We start from the raw sequence: 20689 nt of genomic DNA, 5'->3' as shown, positions 1-20689 counted from the left end.
CCGACACTGAGGTCTATTTTGAAGTAAAGGACAAATCGAACTACAGAGAAGATATCGAAAAATTGGAGGGTCGCAATAATCTGTGTATTACCCTTGAAGGGAATTATGTTGAAAAAAAATTTTGTCAAAAATATGTGTTTTACTTAGGTAGGCCGGGTTCTTTTCAATTGACCTGTTATGTAATCATCATTTGATAATCATTTTCATCTACTTTTGATACACTGCCACAAATAAGTTCTAATTTTAACTAAACGCCAGATTGCTATGAAATTTTGAGATGTGTTTTTAAATCTTCGTTCTACAAGGTTTATTTTCGGAGGTTTGGAGGGGACTTTATGCACGATATGTTAGATGTTCATGGTGTAAAAAGAACTAGATCAGGGAATGTTATATCTGTGTAGGTCTCGTTGATCTTCAAGAATACGTCATTAGGATAAGTCACACCATTATTTTCTAGCATACACACTACCAATGTTTACATAAATTGACTTTGGTAGACCAGCGAGAAATATTTTCTTTGAAAGATAAGCAATAAGCAATAAGCAACTTGCATGATTCCGTACAAGTATTAATTTAATCAATCAATCAATCAATAATTTAATTTCAATTTCGGGAAATGTTACTATTTAGAATAACCTAACTGTAGGTCATACGTCTATTAACGTTTTTAACGCAAATATTTCTATGTATTATTTTTACATACCAAATAATTTTTTTATTAAAAACGCTATCCCAAAATATAAAAGGCAACGCTGATATTACTATTGTTTATTGTTTTACGTTTTAAGTTCGCACTACTCAGAGAAATCCTCCAAATCCAGTGTAAAATAAATCCGTTCTCTACTAGTGAGTTTAATTATCTCTCTGAATCCAAACTTCAATTAATTAGAGCGATTAACTAACGCTGCACTTAATTTCGCAGAATAAACACATTCCTGGGAAGAAGGTTTTAGCTGTTTTGTGCAGTTTTTAATTAGATTTTTTCCGCATTTGTTTTTTTTTGAATTAAAATGCCGATGCATATGGTATTAATTTCTACCTAAGTACCATTATAAGTCGTAAAAAGGAGAATTTAATCCCAATATGGTCTTGAGATGGCTTGATATCTACAAAATTGTGAATATACTTGTTGATAAAATTATAAAATTGAATACTATGAATATAACGTCATATAAATGATCATGAATATTACTTTTGATAATTACTTTGGTTTAAGTTTTCAAGTTTACGCATGATGGTAGAGCTGTGCTCTTATGACGACTGTCCGCTGACAACGTTGCATTAAACACTAATTGGAAATTGCTAGTTTTTGTTCTCTTATTGGGCGTCGGAATGTGTGTAAATGCAGATAAAACGTTATAAAGTCGAATCAAAGTGTCTTTGCTGCGATTATAGATACTATATGCTCAATGATATATAGTATTCGTTAAACTGTAGACCCTGTGCGTTCGGGTAAAATGGGATTTTGCAATCGGGAATAATCCCCGAACGATCGCCATTTTTGACGCTGTCTGCGAGTGGTGTAGATGGCCGAGCATATTTTTAATAATAAAAGCCATAACAAATAGTTTTAGATCCAAAAATACGTATCCTTTGATTTTTTGATTGATTTTATTTAAATTATTTTGAATACATTTGTTAAAAAGTACTACAATTATAGAAAGAAATTAGCGTGTCAATTCTGCAAAAAACATTTTTGGGTATATTCCGTTATTTCAACTAACATTATGAAAACACATCTACAATACGACAGCCACTAGCTAGAGGTAGTGAATTCATAAACGGAGTTTGTCCGTCAAGAATAGTAACAAAAATTGCATTGACTGGTAACAATTAGAAGTATATTTTAGTCGTTATATGTTTTAGTAATAACATATATTTTAGGTGAAGTATCCCTTGAATATACTGAGACACATGCGGGACGTAAATATGAGATTTGTTACAAAAATGGACAAAAGCCAAAGAGAATAAACTCAAAGATCAACTGAGTGCAGGTCTAACTGTGAATAAGATTTTGGAGAATGCTAGAGTGGTCGAGAATAATACTCTAAGAATAAATGTGTTGACAAGTAGTTTTATAAAAACACAATATTAATTGTTAAAGATACCCTAATGTTCTAACAGCTACTACTCTAAAGGTAGAAAAGTTTAACAAAGAACCTTTCTATTTAAAATAAAATAGGTAATGAATTCATGTTTTGTACAATGATTACTTTTATATATTAGATACAACTAAAAGGATTCGTAGAGTCATTCTAACAAGCAAATTGTAAATGACTCTTCCATTTACATAATTTTTGGCAGATTACTATAAAACTTTTCATGAATATTTGTTAAATCCCAATAAAATCTTATAATTCAATATGTGACTTTATCGTTCTTATTCATTTACTTTTGTAATTCTATCCTCAATAACTACAAAAAGTGTATATATCATTATTTAGTTAAAATAACAATCAAGTCAACATACATGTTACTTTAATACACTTGCATTCATGTTTACAATTTGACAAATTCATTGGTCTTCATGTCAATGTCTAAATCAAAAACATTTTTAAATGAAATCAGATTAAGATGTTACTTTTGCCATCACATTCAAATTCACTGTTTTGATTTTATATTTCATATATTTACGTATATTTAATTTTAGTAATCTCATCAGTATCAATAAGTAATTTTTACAACTGAATTAGTTCATAACTTATATAATTACAAGGTTAACCTCAAATTTTGTAACAAAATTGTTCATCAACATTTTTCAATAAAATTATCACACTTTTTAATTAACAAACAACTAATCAAGTAGTTAATTTTAAAATATCCTTTTTTCCTTCTTCAAACATGATTAATATTCAATCACTAATCTAATACCCACAAGTAAACACGCAACATCTAATAATGTACATAGAAAGAAATTATGAAACATTAGAAAACTTATATTACCAGAAGTCTAACCTCAACGATCTACTCCTCTTGGATACTGCATCGAAAATGTCGACCATATGGCAAAAAAATGAGCACCACCAGCCATGAGTACACGATTACGATTTTACCCGAACGCACAGGGTCTGCAGACTAACGATTGCTATGATATATATTTACAGTACTTTGATTTTGCTGTCACATTGACAAGCTGTATAGTTTGTCATTATTATGTGAGAACGATGTCCGTCCCAATCGCACCCATTATGAGCCAGGACTATAAAAGTTGTCTTCTGTACTCGTAAACCTATAAGATGTTTCATTTCCATCTCATCGTTTCCTCAAATTAAAATTGGCCTTATAGAGAACTTTGTCAAAGCATTAAGTAGTGAAATATTGGCTTTCCAGCACTTAACTGAGTTGTCTTCATAACTGTCATACGCAAAAAATAACTAGAATTAATAGGAGATGGAAGAAATATTTGTTGGACCTGATATTCCAAAACTAGTGGTTGACCGAAATTTGTCAAAATATGTCTGATAAAGCAGCAGCATGGATATCGTTTCAAAATGTTGTTTACAACATTCCCGGTGACCACAACTCACAGGATTACAAGTACTATCGACAATTTGTTGCAAAATTACTGCACAAGTGGAGTTCTAATGTCTCTCAAAATATATTTAATTGAATCATATCTTGATTTTTCAAGAGGTCTGATCAAGGAGTGCAGCTACATCAAGATGTAGTAAAAATCGAAAGAAAATACCAACGATTTTGGAACGAAGGCATGATGAGCGATTTCTGCTCGACCATAATATGTAAAACAGACTTCAAGTAGTATGAAATACTTAATTCAACCTCTGTTCAGTACTAAAACAGATAGCCGTTAATAGTCAGATATAATAAAATAATCAATATATAGAACATTTTAAGAACAAGAAACAATTTTATAAAATGGGCTGTTGACTTGAATTCAGCCCCTCAATATATCCTATAAACAGTTCTTGGTTACTCAGGTCCAAAACCATGTATACTTATATTATTACAGATGAATACGACAAATATAAGAAGAAATAAATACCAGCGAGAAAACAACAAATAATTTAACAGTAATCATATGTATCATTTAAGTAAGCATATGTTTTTTTGTTGGACAATAGATGGCTTCAGTTGTAATAAATTGTTTAAAATATTAGGAATTTTTTTAATTGATAAGTAAGATTTTACTTGAGTTGAAACTGTCTTTTCCACAGCTTTTGCAACGTGTGACCGACCAGTGTCATGCAAGGGGATGATTTTACGCCTGTTACTTTCTATTGAACTACATGCCATATGCCTAGACTTTATGGTTGTTTGATGTATCTGATGCCAAAATAAAAACATTGAAATTGAACATTGAATTTAAATCATTGAAACAAAAACCAACAATTTCTATAGTTTTCTTTCTTAACCTAAGTTTGTAAGAGACTTTGATACTTTGTGTATTAAACTAAAATATTCCTTTAAATTTACTGGAGGCTCCGAGGGATTATATCAATTTTCCTTAAATAATATCTTAATTGAATATAATATAGTTTATAAAAAAAGTTGTTTGTATAAAGATTAATTTTTTGTGTAGAACATTCTCCCGAACTTTTAAAGAAGTACATAAAGTTGGCCGAAGGGTATTACGAAAATACTTGTTGTAAAAGGAATATTTCGAGCTGACTCATTCGCGAGGAAATTATTCTTGCACCAGACAATCGTCAGCGATGCTGTTGCCTTATTAGGTTTTTATGACATGGGGTCGACGATCTGTGAACGGATCGGCTCGAATCGTTGAACCCACGTGTAGGAAACTAGATTTGGAAATATTCGGCTCAGATCAAAACTTATATAAGTCGGTTCAGTAGAATTTGAGATATTACGGTTTCAAAAAATGAGAAAAAAGCATGTTTGGTTTTTAGATGCCGCGTTACCAAAACAGCTATATATCCTAAAATAATTTAACAAAATATTTTTAATTGAAGAGGTTAGATATGTATAGTTTGTAAAAAAAATACTGTTTGTATAAAGGTTTTTTTTTTGTTGAAGATTATCTAGAACATTTAAAAAATTAAAAAAAAAGCATAAGGAAACTACCAATGCATATTCAGTTTGCATAAAAAAATCGTTTTAAATTCGAAGTGAATTTTTCTTTCTCATTTTACTAATTGGCATTACTTTAGTTAAAAAGAGATAGAGTGCTGCCTGATGCGTCGGGTCATGTAACCGAATCATCCTATAAAATTCAATTTTTATTGGTAATGGTCGACGTAATCATCTGTCTGCAAAATAGTTCAAAACACTAGTGAAAATAACTAAAATCTGGTATCTGAACAATATTGTCACAGAACGCAATGTTTTCCTCTGTATCACTGCATATTAAATCAAATAGAATTGTTATAGAATGTGGCAAAGAATAACTAAAATATGTATGTAAGTCGAGAGAAATGTACATGTAAGAACTGTTTGGATATGTGGAGAGATTGTCTAAAAATACCCTTTGGGATTGGATGTCCACCAGACATACCAATGATGAAATTGTGAAGTAGTGTTAGGTTTTAAATTAACAGCTTAGTGGTTGACTTAATTAGTGGCTCAGAATGTGACAGTGAGTGTATGGTACTTGCGGAATGTGTGAATATGTTTCACTGCTGACAATATCAAGTCAAGGCAGTCACAGTGGAAACTACTGACGGTGAGTGTATAACTAAGGTAGTGTAACAGGTTAATTGAAAAGTCTCCGGCCCACCATAGTAAAACATATTTTTTTGGTAAAATTAATTTTTTTATTCAACGTAATTCTCTTCAAGGGTGATACACTGATTATAGCGACCCTTCAACTTTTCGATACCATTTTTGTAGTACGATTTGTCTTTTGCTTCAAAATAGGCCTCAGTTTCGGCAATTACCTCTTCAATCGACGAACATTTCTTCCCAGCGAGCATTCTCTTGAGATCTGAGAACAGAATGTAATCGCTGCGGATCAGATTTGCAGAATATGGTAGATGAGGAAGCAATTAGAAGCCTAATTCATGGATTCTAGCCATTGTTTTCATTGACTTGTGACACGGTGCTTTGTCTTGGTGAAGCAGCACTTTCTTTTTCTTCAAATGCGGTCATATTTCGGCAATTCCGTCCATAAAACGGTCCAATAAAGTTATGGAATTGTCGCTCTTGATGATTCTTAATTTTTCAAGGTAGTCAATTAAAATTATTCCATACCCATCTCAAAATACAGACGCCGTAAACTTGCCTGCCGACTGTTGCGTTTTCCCACGCTTTGGAGCGGGTTCATGGTGTGCAGTCCAGTCGGATGACTCTCTAGGGGACTTCAGAGTGAAATGATGGAGCCATGTTTCATCCATTGTCACATATGGACGTAAAAACTCAGGTTTATTGTGCTTGATCATCTTCAAACGCTGCTCCGAATCATCAACTCGTTGTTTTTGGTCAAAAGTGACCTCGCGCGGCACCCACTTTGCACAGAGCTTCCTCATTCCAAAATATTCGTGAATGATATGATGTACACGTTCAGTTGATATCTTGGAGTGTCTGCTATTTCACTCAGTTCCAATTTACGGTCATTCAAAATAAGTTTGTGGATTTTTAAAATGGTTTTGTCGGTAACAATCGCTTTTGGCTCTCACCACGTCTAAACTTACCATAATGTTAAAATATATTACATTTTATTTAGTTTTGCATACATTTCTGTTTCATCATTTATATTAGAATCTTGCTGTATATCAAAGCTTAGTTTATTATCTAAAATGCGTCATAAATATCCCACAGGATAATTAGTAGAAAATAGTATTTTAGAGTTTAAAAGATTAGTGTTAATTGAATTAATATAATATTGTTTATTTAAATGAGTATTTTATTACGTTTGGAGTAAAAGTTAAGGAAAGGTATTTCGAAAACACTTATTGTAAAATGGAAACTCTCGAGCTGACTCATTCGCGAGGAAATTATTCTTGCACCAGACGACAATCGTCAGAAATGCTGTTGTGTTATTAGGTTTTTATGATATCGGGTCGACGATCTGTGAACGGATCGAATCGGATCGTTGAACCCACGTGCAGGGAACCAGATTTTGGAATGTTCAGGCGAAGCGCGGCTAATTGAAATACGTGAAATTGCTCGGCCCTGGCCGGGAGAGAAAGAGAATCGCATTATTAGATTGCCGCGGATGCCACTAAGCGTTTCGGGTGGAATCGGCGGCGGCATTACTATTTGTCTAGCCAGAAGAAATCTGATCCGCCGTTCGGTTTGTTTGTTTTCGGTGTTGGAGCTTCGACTAGAATTTGTCGGATTATTTGAAAAATACCGTTCCATTTCTTGTCGCTAAATTGTCTTTAGTTATATTGTCTCATTGTCGTTCTTGCAAAGCAAAATTAAGCTTTCTTACTCTCAATTCCGTTATACAATTATTTGTTACAAAATGAAAAATATACAAAAAATGTATTAGTTAGTTAGAAGAAATTATAATTTAATAAAATTATTAAAAAAAAAATTCTCAGTCTTGAAAGTATTCGTAAAAATCTCAAAAGATATTCAGCTATTTGAGGAATGTTGAACATCCTTTCACACGGTGTTGGGTAATATAGGATATAAGTGGTCTGAAGGAAACCTACGAATTGGTTCAATGAAACTTGCACACATTCTTTTAAAATAATACAATTTTTAAAAACATAACAGAATCAAGGAAGCACTATTATGTTAATTTGTATATTTAGACGAGACGTGGATATTTCAGAATGGTGCATTGGACCACTTAAGGATGGAAAAAGGTTAACATGGGAATAATAATCATTTAGGCTTTGTTAGTCATAACATTTACTAATAATTGCAGGCATAACTATATGTTATGAAAAACTACTTCATGTTGAGAACACAATTATAAATGAAATATTTTTATTCCTAGTGTAGAATTAGTATTTTAAGTTATTTTTGCAGTGGTTTGAAAATCAGCTTCTAAAGGATTTGGAAAAACCATCAGTCATATTTATGGACAATTCTCCATATGATAGTATACTGGTGGAGAAGATCCCAACAAGTGCATGAACAAAGGCCGCAATTAAAGTACGGCTTAAAGTACATAAAATAATTTTTGAAGAAACCATGTTAAATAAGCCCGAAAAAGATTTAGAGTAGATCAGATGGCTGAACAATTTGGCCACATTATATTACAAATTTCTCCCTTCACTGTCTATTCAATCCAATCCACTTGGAATATATATGCATTAGATGTACTATAATGTAAAAATTAACTAAATATGTTTGATAACATTTCTGTTCGATTATTTTATTTTGATTAGTATTTTGTTATATGTCAAGGCCAAACTGAACTAAAGTTCAGAGTTAATCCGGCAACATTGCGATAGTTTTACAAATTTGGATGACGTATATATGTCCTATGAAATTTAGTACGGCAATGATCAGCGAAGGAAACAGAATTTAAATTGTGTAATATTTTTACCCACGAAGAGGTCCAATAGAACTTCCAGAAATTCATATAAAAAAAATTAAAGAAAATTTGTTATATCAAATGTGCATCTCCGCGGTACTTTTGCCGCAATTTTTTTTATTATTGCATCATTTATTTTTTTCACTCTGGAAACAGGAATCAACCAGACCGACTGTAATTAACGATTTGTAAAATAGAAATTTGAGATAACATACATTTTGAATATAGCATGTTAATGTGCGAAGTATTTCAAATTGTTACTCGCTAAATATAAATGAAATATTTAATCACACCTTTAGTTTGAATGAACTACATACCACACACAGAAAAAGAACTCGACAAATGTCTAAATCGTTTACAACTGATAAACTGTAAATAACCAGTTCATTCATTGACTTGAATAATGGCTCAGAAAGGGACAGCGGTTGAATGAAACTTTCGGGATGTGGAATTATTAGCCATTCCTGAAAATAACCAAGATAATTCAATGAAAATAAATCTCAGATATCATTGCAGAAATACATATAATTTTATGTTTTGAAATACGATAAAACCACGAGATTTCAATTTACTACAACCGTCATGTAAGCAACTCTGCTTTTTGTTTCATCAAATTCAAATTGCGAATCACTCAGTTTGTGAAAATTAAACTCGTTTCATTGCTTTTATCGCTCGCTGGTGATGAAAAAAATTCTTAAGGGATCTTTTACAAGTGTAAATTGTACAAATTGGCAATAGATCACAATGCGTACGTGGGTCTTCGACACCGATAATGTTTTTTTTTCAATTACTGAACAAAAGTAGCAATCATCTATATATATTCCTGTTCTCCGTATAACGTTGATACAGAAAATGAAAACTATAGAACTTTTCCAATTGAGATTTGCACTTTGCATGGATTTTCAAAGCTTACCAAACCAATAACCTCTACAAATGTAACAAAAACACTTTAAAGACGTGAAACTGCACAATAAAAGCACAAAAACCAGTTCCAGAAGATACTTAATTCAACGTCATTAATCTGACAGTCATTATATGAGCGCAGCGTTGTCACCATAAGCGAACTTGAAAACTAGAGGAGTTGACTAGAAATTGCATTGGTGATATGCTATATATAATGGAATAAAAGCTAATTAATACTGATGATTTATAATATAATTTCAATAGGTCAAAAATCTTCAGAAATGAAGTCCTTTTTATCTCATATACGACGATGGTATACGTGTAATGAAGAACGATTTATATTCATAACAAGATACTCGAGCACAACAACCTAATTTCATCATCCAATATAAATTAAGGCAAAAATGGTTAAAAAGTTCAGTGGTGTGTGTAAATGCACGAGCGGTAGCTGAAGCGTCAATAAATCTATGGCGAGCCGGGGTAACTGCGTACGGAGCCACACATGCGATCCCGCTTAATATTTCGGATGAGAGAGGCACCGAAGGACATAAAACATGATCCATATTAGATGGCAAGATTAATTTCGGCGCATTCCACATCCACCCCGGGGGTACTTTTTGAGGCCGGCGTCGGAATCGTGCCGTCGCGGGGGAAGGAGTAGGGGTCGGATAACGGGGAGAGTCATTAATTAAGAGGAAACTATGCAGAAAGATATTTACATTCGTTAAAAATGAAAAGTTGGGCGGTTCTGTAACTGGCGGTCGACCGAGCTGGCCGGACAGCCGTCGGGGGGCCTGTTTGAATAAAATTAACACCGCTTTTTGAATTTTAAATATAATTTATCGCCGACCGGGTAGCATGTTTATTCGTTATTTTGGGATGTATCACGGTCATGTTTTAACAAAGGTTAACTTATTGTTAACTTCCGCGGATATGAAACGAGGACTGGTCGGAACAATTAATCAAACGTATTTTATTTTTACGTTTCTGTTGTTTCCGGGATTATATTAGCCATATGACAGAAAATAAATTTCGAAACAGTGTGGATTCGACTAATTAATTACAGAAGTTAGCTATAGTACTTCACAGTAATTCATATAATTATTAAAATATTCTAGTGATATTCATCCTAAGCTCATCCATATTTCCTTGAAGCCCTGTCACTATGCACTAAAATAAAGGCATATTACTTTCCTACAAATTGTGACAGACAAAGCTTAATTTTTCGAAATATTATTCTCAATTGGATATTTTATTTTTCTGAACAATATTACATAAAAAGGTAACGTGACATTATTATAATGGATTTTAAAGTATTACGCAGACAAGAGTTTTTTTATATATAAATGTAACATACATAAAAAATTATGAATACGTTCTAGTGATATTCATTTTAAGTTCATCCGTATTTCTTTAAATCCATGTCACTATGTACTAAAATAAATGCATATCATGTTCTTACAAATTGTAACAGTCGAACATCTTTAATAATATTACATAAAAAGGTAACGTGATATTATTAATAAGGGTTTTAAAGTATTACAGAGCAAAAGTTTTATATCATACATAAATATAACATACATATAAAATGATTTATGTGTTCTAGTTATATTCAACCTAAGTTCATCCGTATTTCTTTAAAGCCCTGTCACTATGCACTAAAATAAATGCATATCATGTTCTTACAAATTGTAACAGTCGAACATCTTTAATAATATTACATAAAAAGGTAACGTGATATTATTAATAAGGGTTTTAAAGTATTACAGAGCAAAAGTTTTATATCATACATAAATATAACATACATATAAAATGATTTATGTGTTCTAGTTATATTCAACCTAAGTTCATCCGTATTTCTTTAAAGCCCTGTCACTATGCACTAAAATAAATGCATATCATGTTCTTACAAATTGTAACAGTCGAACATCTTTAATAATATTACATAAAAAGGTAACGTGATATTATTAATAAGGGTTTTAAAGTATTACACAGCAAGAGTTTTATATCATACATAAATATAACATACATATAAAATGATTTATGTGTTCTAGTTATATTCATCCTAAGTTCATCCGTATTTCTTTAAAGCCCTGTCACTATGCACTAAAATAAATGCATATCATGTTCTTACAAATTGTAACAGTCGAACATCTTTAATAATATTACATAAAAAGGTAACGTGATATTATTAATAAGGGTTTTAAAGTATTACAGAGCAAAAGTTTTATATCATACATAAATATAACATACATATAAAATGATTTATGTGTTCTAGTTATATTCATCCTAAGTTCATCCGTATTTCTTTAAAGCCCTGTCACTATGCACTAAAATAAATGCATATCATGTTCTTACAAATTGTAACAGTCGAACATCTTTAATAATATTACATAAAAAGGTAACGTGATATTATTAATAAGGGTTTTAAAGTATTACAGAGCAAAAGTTTTATAGCATACATAAATATAACATACATATAAAATGATTTATGTGTTCTAGTTATATTCATCCTAAGTTCATCCGTATTTCTTTAAAGCCCTGTCACTATGCACTAAAATAAATGCATATCATGTTCTTACAAATTGTAACAGTCGAACATCTTTAATAATATTACATAAAAAGGTAACGTGATATTATTAATAAGGGTTTTAAAGTATTACAGAGCAAAAGTTTTATATCATACATAAATATAACATACATATAAAATGATTTATGTGTTCTAGTTATATTCATCCTAAGTTCATCCGTATTTCTTTAAAGCCCTGTCACTATGCACTAAAATAAATGCATATCATGTTCTTACAAATTGTAACAGTCGAACATCTTTAATAATATTACATAAAAAGGTAACGTGATATTATTAATAAGGGTTTTAAAGTATTACAGAGCAAAAGTTTTATATCATACATAAATATAACATACATATAAAATGATTTATGTGTTCTAGTTATATTCATCCTAAGTTCATCCGTATTTCTTTAAAGCCCTGTCACTATGCACTAAAATAAATGCATATCATGTTCTTACAAATTGTAACAGTCGAACATCTTTAATAATATTACATAAAAAGGTAACGTGATATTATTAATAAGGGTTTTAAAGTATTACAGAGCAAAAGTTTTATATCATACATAAATATAACATACATATAAAATGATTTATGTGTTCTAGTTATATTCATCCTAAGTTCATCCGTATTTCTTTAAAGCCCTGTCACTATGCACTAAAATAAATGCATATCATGTTCTTACAAATTGTAACAGTCGAACATCTTTAATAATATTACATAAAAAGGTAACGTGATATTATTAATAAGGGTTTTAAAGTATTACAGAGCAAAAGTTTTATATCATACATAAATATAACATACATATAAAATGATTTATGTGTTCTAGTTATATTCATCCTAAGTTCATCCGTATTTCTTTAAAGCCCTGTCACTATGCACTAAAATAAATGCATATCATGTTCTTACAAATTGTAACAGTCGAACATCTTTAATAATATTACATAAAAAGGTAACGTGATATTATTAATAAGGGTTTTAAAGTATTACAGAGCAAAAGTTTTATATCATACATAAATATAACATACATATAAAATGATTTATGTGTTCTAGTTATATTCATCCTAAGTTCATCCGTATTTCTTTAAAGCCCTGTCACTATGCACTAAAATAAATGCATATCATGTTCTTACAAATTGTAACAGTCGAACATCTTTAATAATATTACATAAAAAGGTAACGTGATATTATTAATAAGGGTTTTAAAGTATTACAGAGCAAAAGTTTTATATCATACATAAATATAACATACATATAAAATGATTTATGTGTTCTAGTTATATTCATCCTAAGTTCATCCGTATTTCTTTAAAGCCCTGTCACTATGCACTAAAATAAATGCATATCATGTTCTTACAAATTGTAACAGTCGAACATCTTTAATAATATTACATAAAAAGGTAACGTGATATTATTAATAAGGGTTTTAAAGTATTACAGAGCAAAAGTTTTATATCATACATAAATATAACATACATATAAAATGATTTATGTGTTCTAGTTATATTCATCCTAAGTTCATCCGTATTTCTTTAAAGCCCTGTCACTATGCACTAAAATAAATGCATATCATGTTCTTACAAATTGTAACAGTCGAACATCTTTAATAATATTACATAAAAAGGTAACGTGATATTATTAATAAGGGTTTTAAAGTATTACAGAGCAAAAGTTTTATATCATACATAAATATAACATACATATAAAATGATTTATGTGTTCTAGTTATATTCATCCTAAGTTCATCCGTATTTCTTTAAAGCCCTGTCACTATGCACTAAAATAAATGCATATCATGTTCTTACAAATTCTAACAGTCGAACATCTTTAATAATATTACATAAAAAGGTAACGTGATATTATTAATAAGGGTTTTAAAGTATTACAGAGCAAAAGTTTTATATCATACATAAATATAACATACATATAAAATGATTTATGTGTTCTAGTTATATTCATCCTAAGTTCATCCGTATTTCTTTAAAGCCCTGTCACTATGCACTAAAATAAATGCATATCATGTTCTTACAAATTGTAACAGTCGAACATCTTTAATAATATTACATAAAAAGGTAACGTGATATTATTAATAAGGGTTTTAAAGTATTACAGAGCAAAAGTTTTATATCATACATAAATATAACATACATATAAAATGATTTATGTGTTCTAGTTATATTCATCCTAAGTTCATCCGTATTTCTTTAAAGCCCTGTCACTATGCACTAAAATAAATGCATATCATGTTCTTACAAATTGTAACAGTCGAACATCTTTAATAATATTACATAAAAAGGTAACGTGATATTATTAATAAGGGTTTTAAAGTATTACAGAGCAAAAGGTTTATATCATACATAAATTTAACATACATATAAAATGATTTATGTGTTCTAGTTATATTCAACCTAAGTTCATCCGTATTTCTTTAAAGCCCTGTCACTATGCACTAAAATAAATGCATATCATGTTCTTACAAATTGTAACAGTCGAACATCTTTAATAATATTACATAAAAAGGTAACGTGATATTATTAATAAGGGTTTTAAAGTATTACAGAGCAAAAGTTTTATATCATACATAAATATAACATACATATAAAATGATTTATGTGTTCTAGTTATATTCATCCTAAGTTCATCCGTATTTCTTTAAAGCCCTGTCACTATGCACTAAAATAAATGCATATCATGTTCTTACAAATTGTAACAGTCGAACATCTTTAATAATATTACATAAAAAGGTAACGTGATATTATTAATAAGGGTTTTAAAGTATTACAGAGCAAAAGTTTTATATCATACATAAATATAACATACATATAAAATGATTTATGTGTTCTAGTTATATTCATCCTAAGTTCATCCGTATTTCTTTAAAGCCCTGTCACTATGCACTAAAATAAATGCATATCATGTTCTTACAAATTGTAACAGTCGAACATCTTTAATAATATTACATAAAAAGGTAACGTGATATTATTAATAAGGGTTTTAAAGTATTACAGAGCAAAAGGTTTATATCATACATAAATTTAACATACATATAAAATGATTTATGTGTTCTAGTTATATTCAACCTAAGTTCATCCGTATTTCTTTAAAGCCCTGTCACTATGCACTAAAATAAATGCATATCATGTTCTTACAAATTGTAACAGTCGAACATCTTTAATAATATTACATAAAAAGGTAACGTGATATTATTAATAAGGGTTTTAAAGTATTACAGAGCAAAAGTTTTATATCATACATAAATATAACATACATATAAAATGATTTATGTGTTCTAGTTATATTCAACCTAAGTTCATCCGTATTTCTTTAAAGCCCTGTCACTATGCACTAAAATAAATGCATATCATGTTCTTACAAATTGTAACAGTCGAACATCTTTAATAATATTACATAAAAAGGTAACGTGATATTATTAATAAGGGTTTTAAAGTATTACAGAGCAAAAGTTTTATATCATACATAAATATAACATACATATAAAATGATTTATGTGTTCTAGTTATATTCAACCTAAGTTCATCCGTATTTCTTTAAAGCCCTGTCACTATGCACTAAAATAAATGCATATCATGTTCTTACAAATTGTAACAGTCGAACATCTTTAATAATATTACATAAAAAGGTAACGTGATATTATTAATAAGGGTTTTAAAGTATTACAGAGCAAAAGTTTTATATCATACATAAATATAACATACATATAAAATGATTTATGTGTTCTAGTTATATTCAACCTAAGTTCATCCGTATTTCTTTAAAGCCCTGTCACTATGCACTAAAATAAATGCATATCATGTTCTTACAAATTGTAACAGTCGAACATCTTTAATAATATTACATAAAAAGGTAACGTGATATTATTAATAAGGGTTTTAAAGTATTACAGAGCAAAAGTTTTATATCATACATAAATATAACATACATATAAAATGATTTATGTGTTCTAGTTATATTCATCCTAAGTTCATCCGTATTTCTTTAAAGCCCTGTCACTATGCACTAAAATAAATGCATATCATGTTCTTACAAATTGTAACAGTCGAACATCTTTAATAATATTACATAAAAAGGTAACGTGATATTATTAATAAGGGTTTTAAAGTATTACAGAGCAAAAGGTTTATATCATACATAAATTTAACATACATATAAAATGATTTATGTGTTCTAGTTATATTCAACCTAAGTTCATCCGTATTTCTTTAAAGCCCTGTCACTATGCACTAAAATAAATGCATATCATGTTCTTACAAATTGTAACAGTCGAACATCTTTAATAATATTACATAAAAAGGTAACGTGATATTATTAATAAGGGTTTTAAAGTATTACAGAGCAAAAGTTTTATATCATACATAAATATAACATACATATAAAATGATTTATGTGTTCTAGTTATATTCAACCTAAGTTCATCCGTATTTCTTTAAAGCCCTGTCACTATGCACTAAAATAAATGCATATCATGTTCTTACAAATTGTAACAGTCGAACATCTTTAATAATATTACATAAAAAGGTAACGTGATATTATTAATAAGGGTTTTAAAGTATTACAGAGCAAAAGTTTTATATCATACATAAATATAACATACATATAAAATGATTTATGTGTTCTAGTTATATTCAACCTAAGTTCATCCGTATTTCTTTAAAGCCCTGTCACTATGCACTAAAATAAATGCATATCATGTTCTTACAAATTGTAACAGTCGAACATCTTTAATAATATTACATAAAAAGGTAACGTGATATTATTAATAAGGGTTTTAAAGTATTACAGAGCAAAAGTTTTATATCATACATAAATATAACATACATATAAAATGATTTATGTGTTCTAGTTATATTCATCCTAAGTTCATCCGTATTTCTTTAAACCCTGTCACTATGCACTAAAATAAATGCATATCATGTTCTTACAAATTGTAACAGTCGAACATCTTTAATAATATTACATAAAAAGGTAACGTGATATTATTAATAAGGGTTTTAAAGTATTACAGAGCAAAAGGTTTATATCATACATAAATTTAACATACATATAAAATGATTTATGTGTTCTAGTTATATTCAACCTAAGTTCATCCGTATTTCTTTAAAGCCCTGTCACTATGCACTAAAATAAATGCATATCATGTTCTTACAAATTGTAACAGTCGAACATCTTTAATAATATTACATAAAAAGGTAACGTGATATTATTAATAAGGGTTTTAAAGTATTACAGAGCAAAAGTTTTATATCATACATAAATATAACATACATATAAAATGATTTATGTGTTCTAGTTATATTCAACCTAAGTTCATCCGTATTTCTTTAAAGCCCTGTCACTATGCACTAAAATAAATGCATATCATGTTCTTACAAATTGTAACAGTCGAACATCTTTAATAATATTACATAAAAAGGTAACGTGATATTATTAATAAGGGTTTTAAAGTATTACAGAGCAAAAGTTTTATATCATACATAAATATAACATACATATAAAATGATTTATGTGTTCTAGTTATATTCAACCTAAGTTCATCCGTATTTCTTTAAAGCCCTGTCACTATGCACTAAAATAAATGCATATCATGTTCTTACAAATTGTAACAGTCGAACATCTTTAATAATATTACATAAAAAGGTAACGTGATATTATTAATAAGGGTTTTAAAGTATTACACAGCAAAAGTTTTATATCATACATAAATATAACATACATATAAAAAGATTTATATGTTCTAGTTATATTTATTCTAAGTTCATCCGTATTTCCTTTCCTTTCCTTATATTCTTACAAATTGTGACAGACAAAGCATATTTTAAAAAGATAACGTGATATTATTAATAAGGGGTTAAGGAGATTAAGTTGGATTTCAAAGTATAACACAAGAAGAGTGTTATTTCATATATAAATGTAGCATACATATAAAATTATTAATGCCTTCTAGTGATATTTATCGTAAGTTCATCCGTATTTCCTTGAAGCCCTGTCACTATGCACTAAAATAATTGCTTATCGTGTTCCTACAAATTCTGACAGACAAAGCATATTTTTTCAAAATATTATTCTCAATTGGATATTTTATGTTTCTGAATAATACTACATAAAAAGTTCACGTGACATTATTAATAAGTGGTTAAGGGGATTAAGTTAGATTTTAAAGTATTACGCAACAAGAGTTTTATTTCATATAAAAATGTAACATACATATAAAATTATTTATGTGTTCTAGTGATATGCATCCTAAGTTCATCGGTATTTCTTTAAAGCCCTGTCACTATGTACCAAAGAAAAAATGCATATTATGTTCCTACAAATTAGAAAAGCATATTATTTCGAAATATTATATTCAATTATATTTTTTATTTTTCTGAATATTATATAAAAAGGCAACATGAAACCCTTAATAAGGGGCTAGGGAGATTCACTCAAAGATCATCAACACTTTTCAGAAGTTAAATAATAAAACATTTCTTACATAGTAATAAAGTAAACGGAAAATATGTTCCTGCAAATTGAGATTAAAAATGCATATTATTATGAAATATGTTTTTTCCAATTTTCTTATTTCTCATGAAAGATGGCATGAAAAATGGAAAATGAAATTACTAACAAAGAACTAGTCAGATTTGCTAGAAGTCTATCAACATTTCTTTAAAACCCAGTCACGTTTCATACATTAATTGTAAGTCATATTCCAACCATTATGGCTTACAAATTATTAATTACTTTTATTATAATTATATCTAATTATTCTAAAATATATTATACAAGATTTTTTTTATTTCTCTGAATAAGATAAGATAATGTGTATAGTTAAACTCGTTCTAAGTTCGTCAATACTTCCTAGAAGCTTTGCCATTATTTAAATGGTAAACGGAAATCATGTTCCTAAATTGAGACAAATAAAATATATTACATTGATGTATTATTTTCTATAAAATTTATTTATTCCTTAGAATAATGTTATATAGAAATACGTATATATAAAAAGATGATATGAAAATGTTAGTATGAAGCAAGTGAGATTCATCCGAACTTCATTAATGGAGCTTGGAGCTCTGTCATGTTTTAACAAGTAAACGTGAATCGTACTATTACAAATTGTGACTTACAAAATGTATCATTTTAAAAGATCTTACTGTATTGTTTTATTTCCTTCAAAGATATATGTTAAGTGGAAAGAGAACATGAAATGATTATTGAGTGGCTAGTGAGATACATTTTAACTTTGTATATATTTTCCTGAACCTTTATCATTATTTAAAATATAATCCGATATCATATTCCTAAAATTGATGACAAGTTTATTATTTCGAAATTTTATTTTCTAACAAATAAAGACTAATTACAAATAAATTACTTGTAAGGTTAATTTTAAGCTCATCAGAATTTTTTTGAGGTTCTGTCCCTATTTCGAATGTAAAGGACATAATATTACATAGAAAGATGACTCAAAACGTCTGTCATTAACTTTACCGAAAATGTACACGATATCATTACATAAGAAGATGGCATTAAATTATAAATTGAAGCCTAGTGAGATTCATTCAAGTTTCATAAATATTTCCTTGAAGATTTGTTATTATTTAAAAAGTAAACGTAAACCATGTTTTAGATTATTTTAAAATAGCATTTCCTAGACTAATTTTTATTTCTCTGTATATTACATGGGAAGGTGATGTCAAATTTTTATAAGGATCTACTGAGATTCATTAGTGCTTCAGCAATATATATTTGGAAGTCTGTCACTATTTCAAAAGTAACGGGATATCATGCTCCAACCAATTATGAAAAGTATATTATATTGAAATATACATTTCTAGACAAATTTTTTATTTCCGTTAGAAATATTACATAAGAAAGTTGCACGAAATTATAAAGAGAAGCTTATATTCAAGATTCATTCTGTGTTCATAAATATTTTCTTCAAGTTTTGTTCTTATTTAAAATGTAAACGGGAATCATATTCCTACAAATTGTGGCAAACTTAATTCATGGTTGATTGAAGGTCATTATGATTTTTTATGCAGAAAATAAATGATGATTCTGATGAACGAATGAGATAGCAAAATATTTCAACATTAAAAAAATATTCATTATTCGTTAAAGCGATCTATCAACTGCCATTAATTTTAGCATTTTAAATGTTCATTTTAAATGAGACAAATAAATTTATACTCTTTAATTGATCCTTATTTTGAGAAAATAAGATATTTATTTGGATGTATAATAACATGATTATAGCCATACATATAATTATGAATAGTGATATATTATTTGAGACGATTAAAAAAGATATATGCCAATTTTTTCTCTTCAAATTCAGGCAATAACTATATATTAAGGCGTCGAAAAGAATGTTTCGTTGAAGGTTAAGTTTATGAAATTAGCGCTTTAAATAATTAAGAACTAATTAAGCACACAGGGTAATTAAAATTGTATAAACCTATTTTACTTAATATAGTTTATATAAAAAGATCCTACAATATATTAATTACTTTGAGCTAACCCGTATAATACTCTATTTGTGGATGTGATATTCATTGAAGAACATTATATTGTTAGTTTAATTACCTTATTATCTTAAATGTGTCGAATGTTACGCCATCAGTCCTCCCACGTATTAGAGAAAAAAGATTCAAATGGGATCATATTGGCGAATGAAATCTGAATTAGTTTTAATTGGTTCGCTCTCAACGTCCCTACGTAAATACTATCTCTACCGTGAAAATGAAAAGTGACACTGAGACGACGTAAATACCGAAACCTTTTCAGAATTAATAAACACT

Source organism: Rhynchophorus ferrugineus, unplaced genomic scaffold (genome assembly GCF_030347505.1).
Source record: "Rhynchophorus ferrugineus isolate W39M unplaced genomic scaffold, kcgeb_rfMv2 rfM2, whole genome shotgun sequence".
In the NCBI taxonomy this organism is placed as follows: domain Eukaryota; kingdom Metazoa; phylum Arthropoda; class Insecta; order Coleoptera; family Curculionidae; genus Rhynchophorus; species Rhynchophorus ferrugineus.
This window is presented reverse-complemented; position numbering follows the sequence as displayed.